This window comes from Pogoniulus pusillus, chromosome 33, assembly GCF_015220805.1.
Source record: "Pogoniulus pusillus isolate bPogPus1 chromosome 33, bPogPus1.pri, whole genome shotgun sequence".
In the NCBI taxonomy this organism is placed as follows: Eukaryota; Metazoa; Chordata; class Aves; order Piciformes; family Lybiidae; genus Pogoniulus; species Pogoniulus pusillus.
Window position 1 is genome coordinate 2957347 of NC_087296.1, and position 10983 is coordinate 2968329.

The window sequence follows — 10983 nt, forward strand, 5'->3', positions numbered from 1 at the left end:
CCTTCTGCACCCCCGGCCACGCAAATGTCTGTTAGCCGCCGGGATTCGTTGCTTTCTTATTAGCGATGCCCGAACATGCCTGCTTCGCCTTGGTCTTCAAGACGGTGCCGCTACGAGAACGCACATCAAAGTAGGGGGGGAAACAAGCCATATTTTAATTAAATTACCTCGCCTTGCTTGCAGGGAAAAAACCAAACCCACCACCACCATCACCCCTTCTGGGAGACAATCTCTACCTTCTGCTCTCCTCTGCCCGCTTTGCCCAGCGTTATTCAATCCCGGTTGCTGCTCTGTTATTTATTTGCCTGAGTTTACGGATCCCGATAGCTACTCAGTAAAGCTGGCAACACAAAGTGCGCGAAGGGAACGGAGGCAGAGAAAAGGCCGGTTTTTGGGAAGGATGTGAAAATGGATGTGGTTTGGTAGTGCCAGGGCTGCGGCGGAGCTCGCATTTAAATCGCGCTCTTCATACCGGCGCCGCATGAGAAAGTAAAAAGTGTAAGAAAAGAAAACAATTCAACAAAATAAGAATAAAAAGAGGAGAAGCAGCACACTTGGAAAACTGCATTTTTTCACGGTGTTGCCGAGGGGTGGGTGGTGGAAACCCGATCAGGGCTGCTCCGCGCTGGCTCGGGGAAAGCTCCCGGTCCCGCAGCCAGCCGCGGTGGAGAGGCAGAGCCAACTCTCGCTGTCCGCTGCCGTGTGCGAGTGGCTCCAGCTCCGGTAAAAGAGGCTCTGGCCCCCGCTCAGGTGCGCGGGGCAGCAGGTGGGTCCAGGCCGAGTAGGTCCCCGCGGATCGTGGCCGCGACAGGGACAGCTTAAAGGAACGCGGAGCAAAAGGACTGAGATCATTAGCGCGGCGCTAATTGACCTTCTCCGCACCCATCCCCGGACTCCGCGGCACCGGAGAGCATCTCGCAGGTGGGGTGCAGGGACTCGGGGAGTCCCTCTGTGCCCCTGCGCCGAGCCGCGTTCGCTGTCCCCGCAGCCGCGGGGCTGCCAGCGCGGCGCAGCTCTTTGCCGGGAGCCGTAAGAAGCGGAGCGGTCGCCGCTTTGCCACCGCGCAGCGCCATGCGGGGTTATTTTTATTTCTTTCCCCTCTCCTCGCACCGGCCTCTGGTGGCATCACTGTGCGGCCACCGGGGCCGTAGCCTGGTGCTCTGGATGCTCCCAAGTGCGCACCGCAACCGACGACCTTGGCGGTGGTTCCTGCGCTGCGGGGTGAATCAGCCACCGGCGGGAGAAGTCCCAGCGCTCAGGAAACGCGCCCGGGCTGCTGCCGGGAAGGAGAGCGGGCATCTCTTGTTTCTTTGATCCTCTCATTCTTTCCGGTGGTTGATGAGAAAAATCCCTTCAGAGCGCGTCTGAAAGCGCACGGCTTTCTGACAGAGCACAAGTCCCTCGACAAAGGGTTTCTGCTCAGCCCCGCGAGTTAATTCGTTCCTCCGCGATGCCGGCGGCAGGAGGGGACCCAGCCGAGTCGAGCTGTGTGCCTGGCCGCTCATCACCGGCCCCGCAGTGCCGGGTGCCCCTCGTCTCTTCAATTGTGTGTGAATAAACCGCGATTGCCGCCTGCAAGCAGCTCCTCGGCAGCTCAAGGACCCGTTACTGCTCGCGTTTACCGCTTGCGGCTTCGGGGTACAGAGACTGTAGGGCGCAGGAATGAGATTCGAGGAGGCTGAAGATGTCTTCCCTGGATTGTCCTAACTGTAACATGTTGCATAGACTCTAGTGGCTTCCTGGTCGTTATAACACCACTGAATTATTTGAGGGGGTGTCCAAAGACAGGGGTCCTCCATGCTTTCGAGGGAGAGATACAGATGCTGGATTTGAGAAGCGATCGTCCTTCAGGCAAACACTTTCTTCCTAAACGACCCCTCTTAAACGAAATTCAGCTCATCCGGTGAGGACCCAAGCGTCTTCCTCACTAGTACGAAAAGGATGGAGTGGTTTGGATTCTGGGATGGTTGTCAGGCTGTTGGTTTCCCAGGAATACCGACAGACTGCAAGTTAGACGCAAGCAGGCAGAGCCTGGCTGAGGTATTGTTTTCCTCCAGAAAGTAACCTTGCAAGATGCTGAGGTTATTTACTTTGGAGGGGTGTCTGATAATCAGCTCACTCTCTATCTCACTTAGATTTATAGATCAGGGCCTCCCTGTCACTCCTGAAAATATAATCATCCTGGCAATAAACTCTGGGGGAAGAATGAGACAGCAAGTGGCTTTTTTTTGTTTGTTTGTTTCATTTTTCCCCTCAGATCTAAGCAGACCTTGGAGTTAAACACTTAAGTGGGCAACGATGTTATAGATAGCCCAGTACTGGTCTGCTTGATTGCTCTGTCTTGGTTTAGCTGCCCAAGAAGGTGCCACGGTTGTCCTGGCACATGCCAGCGGCTGGCACCGCTTCCCACATGCACAGCGCCTTGCTCTGGGTCTACACTACAGAGCTGGGTTGAGGTACATCATGAGATATCCGTTTCACCAGATGGGAAAGCGGCACCAGGTTCTCTTCCCCCTATCCCATACACCTCCTCCTCCCGCCTCCCCCCACCCCTCACTCCCCCTTTCTTTTTTCTGAGAGAGAGAAACATTTCCTCTCTTCTTTGCAAAGAGGTATTTTATGACCACTTCACCGCGCAGACTTCTCCCTCCCTCTGCACACTGTGCAGAGTAATGCAATGCCTGCAATCTGTGGAGCAGATACCTCTTGATTTCTTTATCTCAGAACATGCCTTGTCTCTCTTCGACCTGTTCTTGCTCCACAGTGAAAACTCACCTTTTTACAAGCTGTCAAACGTAACACTCACAGCTGAGCATTCCTTTGCAAAAAGAACTCAGCATATTTACTTAAAAATCACTTCGAATTTATGACTCCTTGATTTTTTTCTTAGCCTTTTAACAATGCCTCTCACTTTAACGCTAATCCAGAGGGAAGGGGCTCTCTCTCCTGTTCCTACAGCAGATATATCTGAAAAGGGAAGAGGGGAAGAGTTGCTTAATCATAGATTCAACCAAACCATGACACTAAGTGCCCCAGCCAGGCTTGGTTTCAACACCTCCAGCCACGGCCACTCCACCACCTCCCTGGGCAGCCCATTCCAATGCCAATCACTCTCTCTGACAACAACTTCCTCCCAACATCCAGCCTAGACCTGCCCTGGCACAAATTGAGGCTGTGTCCCCTTCTTCTGTTGCTGCTTGCCTGGCAGAAGAGCCCAACCCCACCTGGCTACAGCCTCCCTTCGGGTAGCTGCAGACAGCAATGAGCTCTGCCCTGAGCCTCCTCTTCTGCAGGCTGCACACCCCCAGCTCCCTCAGCCTCCCCTCAGAGGGCTGTGCTCCAGGCCCCTCACCAGCTTCATCATCCTTCTCTGGACACCTTCCAGTATCTCAGTTTCTGATATTTAAGGCTATTTCGGAGCAAACAGAAGACCCCACTTCATTGTGCCATCTGCTAAAGAAAAAACAAACAAACAAACAAACAAAAAACTGTTTCCAAATTCCTTTGCCTAACTGGTGATAAGCAGGATTCAAACAGAGGCAAAGGCTGCAGATGCAACTGCTTCTACAATCCCATTCCTCAGTGGCAGCACCACTTCTCAAGGGACTTCTGTTCAATGAGGAAGAACATAATCAGGAGATGAAAGCCTGGCCCTGTGACACGAAGATGGCCCAGCTCTCCTTCACTTCCTTTCCTAAACTCAGTTGTGTAATCCCAGCCTGCCCGTGGCCTGGCACATGGAAAGTGGATAAATGCAACTAAGTGGTATCCATTTTTAATGGTGCAAGTGGTTACTTGGGCCAAATGCTTGACAGAGAGAGAATAATTTCAGAGAGGCCCAAAGCAGCCACGGGAATGGGCAACAGCTTGGCAAATGTTAAACAGCAGACACAAGGCTTGAAAACCACATTCACTGATTCACCTCTCCATTTGTAGTAAGGACTTAGGATGGAAACCTGGACATCACTGTGGGTAATACAGTGAAAACCTCTGGTCAGAGAGCAGCAACAGCAAAGCAAGTTAATTAAATATTGGATAGCAAAGGAAAGGGGAGACAGGCATGGCAGAAAGATTTACATAAGCTTTGGCATCATGTAGATCAGCAGGAAGCCTCTGCCAGGAACAGGATCTCAAAAAGAAAAGAGCAGAAATATGAGTTGTCAGTGACCTAGACAGCATACATTTGAAGAGACCACAGCTGCTTTGGGGAATATGGGATGAGCAGGGGCTAAGAGGTGTAACACAGAAGTGTAAAATGTAATGGGTGTGATATAAGGTAGGTTAGGAACTTCTTGCCCACCCTCATGACTTGTGTGAGTAATGCATAACCAAGACAAGAGGAAATGGAAAAAGGATCTCAGGAATTTTCTGTACATGGTACAGTTAGCTTGTGGGCTGCACTGTCATCAGATGCCACTAAAAGCAAGGTCAGGATGGAATTCAAAGACAAGATGTACATGGATGATGAGAGTTACACTCCTAACGAGGACTATCACGCTCATGTATTATCACACTCAGAAGCCATGCAATTCTTCACCTCTAAGTCTAGGCAACATAATGTAGGAACAAATGTGGTTCATCTAGAAATGCTTCTTAGGACATTTGTCACAGCTCCCTCTGAAGTAGCCACCAGCAGCCACAATTAGAGGTTGAATACTGGGAACACCTCAGACTGACCCAATATGACCATTCTCAGGTCTTCACACGTCTCCTGGAGCAGCTTTCTTTCCTGGACAGTTTTTAGCCCTGCTTGCTAGCACCAGGTCTGGAACTGAATTGACAGAAGTACCAAAGGAGACACTGAAGTGTTCGAGTAGAGCAATCAAATAATGTTCCTTCCTTTTCTCCATGCTCTTACAGCACCTGTGTGAGTTGGGGTGTCTCAGGGACTGTCTGAAAAAGAGCAAGCCTCCAGATTGCTGGAGATGGGATCTGGGAGCTTTTGAAAACACTTCCCCCAGCCTAGAAAACTCAAGTGTAATGGATAAACGCTTTCCTCCTCATCCTATTCAGTGTCAGGATTGTGATCGCTTATCTGAGTTTTCACACGTGGCAGAGTCACTTTGACTTTCCTTTGCAGCTCAAATAGTTGCTACAGGAAACCTTTACGTTTGTGTTTTAATGTGGGGAGTTAGACTTGGGGTTTTTTAGTGGAACTAGAAAAGAGTACAAGCACGAGATGCAAAATGTATTTAAAACCACAAAGAGGAAAGTTCCAACCTTATTTTTGTTCCTCAACTTTTAATAACTTTAACACATCTGAGCAGCTTGCAAGGCTCTCAGACAGTGCCCGTGTTCTGGGACAAAGGGAGGTGGTGGAGTCACCAAAACAAAAGCCTGGATGAGGCACTTTGTGCCATGGTCTGGTTGACTGGACAGAGCTGAGTGCTAGGTTGGACTGGATGATCCTGGAGGTCTCTTCCAACCTGCTTGATTCTATGATTCTATGAAATATTTAACAAATTAAAGGAAAACTAAAGTCTCAGATTAAACCCAAGAACAACCACTCACACTCAGCAGCTTCCTTTGCATGTCTGTAATGCTACTTCTTTACCCTTTCCTATTCTAGGCAAGAGAAAAAGACTAGGGGGGTTGCACCCTGAAAGAAAACACCTCCAGTAAATTCAAGCTGCTCGAAGCTAAGAAAGAAAGAGAGGAAGGGAGGAAGGGAGGAAGGGAGGAAGGGAGGAAGGGAGGAAGGGAGGAAGGGAGGAAGGAAGGAAGGAAGGAAGGAAGGAAGGAAGGAAGGAAGGAAGGAAGGAAGGAAGGAAGGAAGGAAGGAAGGAAGGAAGGAAGGGAGGAAGGAAGGGAGGAAGGGAGGGAGGAAGGGAGGAACAAATTGCCAGGACTCTAACATAGTAATTTCCCTCTCACTACAGATGTAGCTTTAATATCATTGCCAACTGAGATTTCAGAGGGAAGGACATTCTTTAACTGGACTCCTTGCCACCTTGGGTCAAGCACTTTCCGTGTGCTGCAGTGAGCTACAAACTGCAAGCGAGGACACAGCTGCCGAGTTGGGGTGGGTTGTGCTACAAGGAAATATTCTTTACCTCTTGCAGGGGGGAAAAAAGCGAGGTACAATGTCCTGCCCAAGGCTGCAGGAGGTTTCCCCAAGTCAGGAAGAGAAAGCCACTTTTCCACACTGCATTCGATCCAGCCTGCCCACCTCACTTTTGTCACATTTTGCCCCTATCAGTCGCCTCTCCGGCTGAAGGACAAAGGCGGCTGTAGACTGCCCCAAAGCGCTTTTCCATCAGCTCTTTTCTTCTCACAGGATGCCGTTTAGACTCATGCATAGCATTATCATAAACAACCTCAGAGCTACTTACATCACAAACGGAGTTTGGCAGCACTTGGAAACACAACTCTGTGCCGGGTCTACACTGCAGTTTCTCCTCCTTTCTCGTTTTTCACTTAGAAACGTTGTTAAATCAGAACGCTGTGCGAGCTAAACTCAAGGGTAGATTTGGGTTTGATCATCCCTGCCTTTTCTGCTCAGCACCCCTGGCTCTGCCTGGTCTCTGTGTGCCTTGACATGCAAACGCAGGTTTAGCTGTCTCAGGTTATTCTGCAATTGAGCACTATTTTTCTGCTAGGCAGCATCCCTCCCTGGAATCTTTGAGGATGGAGAGCCTTTTTTTTCCAGTCAGTTGATTTAAAAATGGCTTTCCCTGCTTTGAGACCACTTTTTCCAACCTGGGAAAAAAAAAGCCACCAAACAAACAAAGCAAACCCCCCCAAATTACTTCAAGCATCGTGGACACTTGGTGGACGCTTAAACTCGATATTCCTTTAATTCCAGCCTTTTGTAAGGAGAACTGATGGGCTTTTGATTGCAAATTATCTAAATCCAAGTGGCCTGCGATGAAAGTGTGATAACACACAAGCAGGCTGGTGCCTTTTCTTTTTTAAAGCAAGAAAAAGAAAGAAAAAGTAAAGTTCCTTCCTCTCACTTTCTGTACTTTCCGCCCTGTCCTTTTGTTTTGCAAGCAAAGGTAATAGAGATTGATAAAAATGCAGCCAGGGCGAGGTGGGGGAGCAGGCAGGGGGAGGAGAGGGAAGATAACATTATTCCAAGCCCTTGCTCTGTTTTGTTAGGGCAGATTTAATCTTCGGGCAGTATCAGAAGATGAGCCTGAATGGCTGCCTGATCGTCTCATCACTCTCTCTTCTTTTATCTGGATGACTCTCAACTCTTTTCAGGGATATCTCGCTGCTCTGATTTGTTACATTAGGGTATTGTTTGCCTGTATCTCACTTGTTGTAACTCGTTTTCTTTCTTAACCGGGTTAATGAGCATGCTGCACTGGAGATGGGACAGAAAGAGGGACCTGGAATAGGTTGTGCCCTATGTTGCCAGCTAGCAATAACTTCTTGTCTGGTGCTCCTCATTCCAAGGTAGTTTCTAGCAGGAAAAAACACCCAACCAAGCCCGGACAAAAGGAGTGGAATTCGGCTTTGTAACCGATGGTAAAATTAAGGGAAGATAATGAGGCACCATCACTGGAGGTGTTCAAGAAAAGACTGGATGAGGCACTTAGTGCCATGGTCTAGTTGACTGGATAGGGCTGGATGCTAGGTTGGACTGGATGATCTTGGAGGTCTCTTCCAACCTTTTTTATTCTATGATTCTATGATTCTATTCTATGATTATTATGGAATATGGAATCGTCTTCAAACAGCAATTGATTTCCAAAGTTAGTAAATAGAGTAAGAGGCAATGGGGGGGATTTTGTGAGAGCTTTGTTCAGTCTGACCTAGCAGTGCTGCTGCTTGACTCATGATAAACACTACAAAACAACAAGGACAAAAGAGAAACGCAAACAGATGTCACTTTTTGTTGTTGTTCCATTTAACAGCTCATCTTCAGGCTAATGACTGCAGTTCAGACACAGAAACGTCAGGACAGAATGCTGAAATGTGTGGCACTGGCACTTTGTTGTCACTGGAATGTAGATTCTGGGTGGTAACCTTTTATCTCATAGTGCTCTGAAAACAAAAAACCCAACTCAAACCCACTGTAATTATATTTTGCTACTCCACGCTGAGTAAAACATGCCAGAGCATTGGGAAGGGCAGGCTGAGGTGTGCAGGAACACAACACGAGCAACTGTGGCCTGGGCTGCAGCAAGAGCAGTGTGGCCAGCAGGGCAAGGGAGGGGATTCTGCCCCTTTGCACTTCTGAAACCTCATCTAGAGTCCTGTGTGCAGTTCTGGAGCCTCCAACACGAGAAGGACATGGAACTGTTGGAGCCAGTCCAGAGGAGGCCACCAAAATGCTCAGAGGACTGCAGCAGCTTCTGTTCTGAGGACAGGCTGGGGAGTCAGGGCTCTGGAGCCTGGAAGTGAGAAGGCTTTGAGACCTTGGAGTGGCCTTCCAGTATCTGAAGTGGGCTACAACAGGGTTGGAGAGGGACTAGGGACAAGGTCTTGAAATGAGAGAATGAGGAGTAATGGATTTAAACTGGCAGAGAGGAGATTCAAGCCAGATATTAGGAAAGGGTTCTTTGCAGTGAGGGTGGTGAGACACTGGCACAGGTTGCAGATCACAGAGAATAATCTTTGTGGATCACAGAATGTGATCAATCTCCCTGAAGATATTCAAGCCAGGCTAGATGAGGACTTGAGCGATATGTTCTAGTGGGAGGAGTCTCTACCTATGGCAGGAGGAGCTTTGAGGTCACTCTCAACCTAAACTGGTCTGATTCTATGTGCCAGTACTTCAGACTACATCATAGCCTGATGGTTGGTACTGGCAACAGCTGAGCCTTGATGAGACTCAAGTGATTACTGCTGGGCTTGTGATGGGGCTTGGCTGAAGGTAGTTACAGCTCGTTGAAGGCAATTACCATGTCTTGTGCAGCCTTCGATGGCTGTTTGAGAGAAGGCCAGAACGAAGGACTTCATGTAAAAGCGTTAAGGACATAATGGCAGTGGACTCATGGCACAACATTGCCTGCACAGAGCATGTGAGGAGGCTGTAATTTGTGACTTAATTTGTGACTTAAGTGCTGCTGTACGTTCTGGGAGCTGTTGGGAGCTCCACGGCTGAAGCAGCAAACATGTGCTACATTATAGCAGTTAGGAAGTCTTCATCTCCATGAAGATTCCTTTTAGCAAGGGAGTAATAAGGTGGAGTAAGTTGTGCTTTAGGGCATTAACACCTAAAAAAACAAGCATTTTGAACTTGGCTCTCCACGTTGATGGTCATGCCTATGTCAGTATTATTGACTCGTGGAAACTGATTGCAATTAAGCAGACCATCTGGGATCAAAAGGAGAGCTTTGCAGAGCTGACTGCAGTGCAATTGTTAAGTGCGACACTGGGTGTTGGTTTCAGGGAGCTCGGAGCTCAATCACAGGCTGGACTGGAGAAAGTCAGCCTACTTTGGAGGCTCCTGGAAAGCCACTTTGACAATACTCAAAATAACCACAGTGGAGTAGGGCAGAGTTCACTATTTTGGTGCTTCACCTGAAGAGGTTTGAGCTAATTTGGACAAACCCCTCAGGTCACAGCTCTCTCATAGGAGTTTGTGGCACAGAAGAGTCTTGTTTGGAAAGCAAATCCATGAACAGCTCCAGAGAGCAAATCTTTACAGCAGTCCTGTTGAAAGACACAAAAGCACATGTATACATTTGATTAGGGCAGAAGCAAAGGGAGGAAAGGCAAGGAAAGAAGGGGGAAAGCCAGTCCATAGGGAGCTAACTAATTTGTTTTCTGTCTACTCATTAACTACAGCTATGAACGAGTTGTAGTCTAAATTTTGCTTCATCCACATAAAATGGGAAGCTTCTAATACTTTCCATCACCAAAACTTGCTTTCAATTCTATGTAACCTTCCCAAATTTGAGTAAGAGATGGTTAGAGCATTCATCCTAAGTGTCTGGTTTGAACTGCAGTGGTGTGGCCAACCCCAGCCTTTCTAAAGAAACAGGAGACAGTGCTAGAAACCCCAGACAAAATAAACCCCCACCCTAAAGGACACCTCGGGGTCGGCTTAGTTTACTGGTTTCAGAGTCTCTGGGGTTTAGGGAGGGTTTCACCTGGTACCGACTAAAGCCAGTTTCCACTTTGTCACAAAACAAGACAAAGTTTTAGCCACTCTAACACAAAAAGAAAAAAAAAAATCAATAAAGTGTGAGATTTTTACTCCCTTTTCCTCGTTTGGGATCCTCAGACGTTTCCTCCACGCTGGTTCAATGCTTCTCAAGATGTTCCACAGGCTTCTTCTTGCTCTTTTTCCAGAAGCAGCTAAACAGAAAGGAGCTTAACCTAACAAAAGAAGCTAAACCCAGCACCCGTGAACAAAGCCAACACTAATGTTAGAGCAATCACGAAGTATGGACCCTACCCTAACAAGCCGGGGGGCCAAGCAGGCCCCCCGGCCTTTCGAATCCCCTCCACCATTCACCCAGTGCACACCAGCAGGTATGGGACTCACCGGAGACGATCGGAGGAGGATCCCTCTGCCCAAATGGGCAAGCTTAGGGCTTCCTCCTCCTGGTCCCCTTTTAAAGGGCAGCAGGCAGGGAGGGCAAAGTGGCCACACCTGGGGTGGGAGGAGACTCTTAACAGGACTCAGGTGCTCCTTGTTCAAGCTGCTTCGTGACCCGAACCAGCTGGAAGCTCTGCAGGGTGAAGAGATCATCCCCTGTCAGAATGTAATAGAGTCATATGCTGGAAGATTAAAGCATCTGTCCATAGGCAGCTACAGAGGCAAAGTGCCTGGGACATGGAGACACAGAGCTAGGACTGGACTCCAGAGACTGCTACCAAATTCTACTGGCAGTGGCCACATAACACTTTGGATGGAGTAATTTGCCCTACAAGCTCAGAAATTCTGATGAAGTAGCTGGTAGGAGCCCAGCTACAAAAAGTGGAGCCCCTGTCATTATAAAGGCAACTGTAATGTTCCAGGCTAACGTCAGCCACCTCCAGCCAAGAGCAGCCCTTCACACATCCCAGACAGCCCTGCACAGA

General features: G+C 48.6%; 1 long non-coding RNA gene across 1 annotated transcript; it reads right to left on the reverse strand.

Moving 5' to 3' along the window:
* Positions 1-8995: 8995 nt before the first annotated feature.
* Positions 8996-10481, reverse strand: LOC135189601 (uncharacterized). Its single transcript, XR_010308165.1, has 3 exons — positions 10445-10481; positions 10154-10288; positions 8996-9606 (listed from the first exon to the last, which is right to left on the reverse strand). It is a non-coding gene; the product is annotated as an uncharacterized LOC135189601 (long non-coding RNA).
* Between the last annotated feature and the right edge of the window lie 502 nt (positions 10482-10983).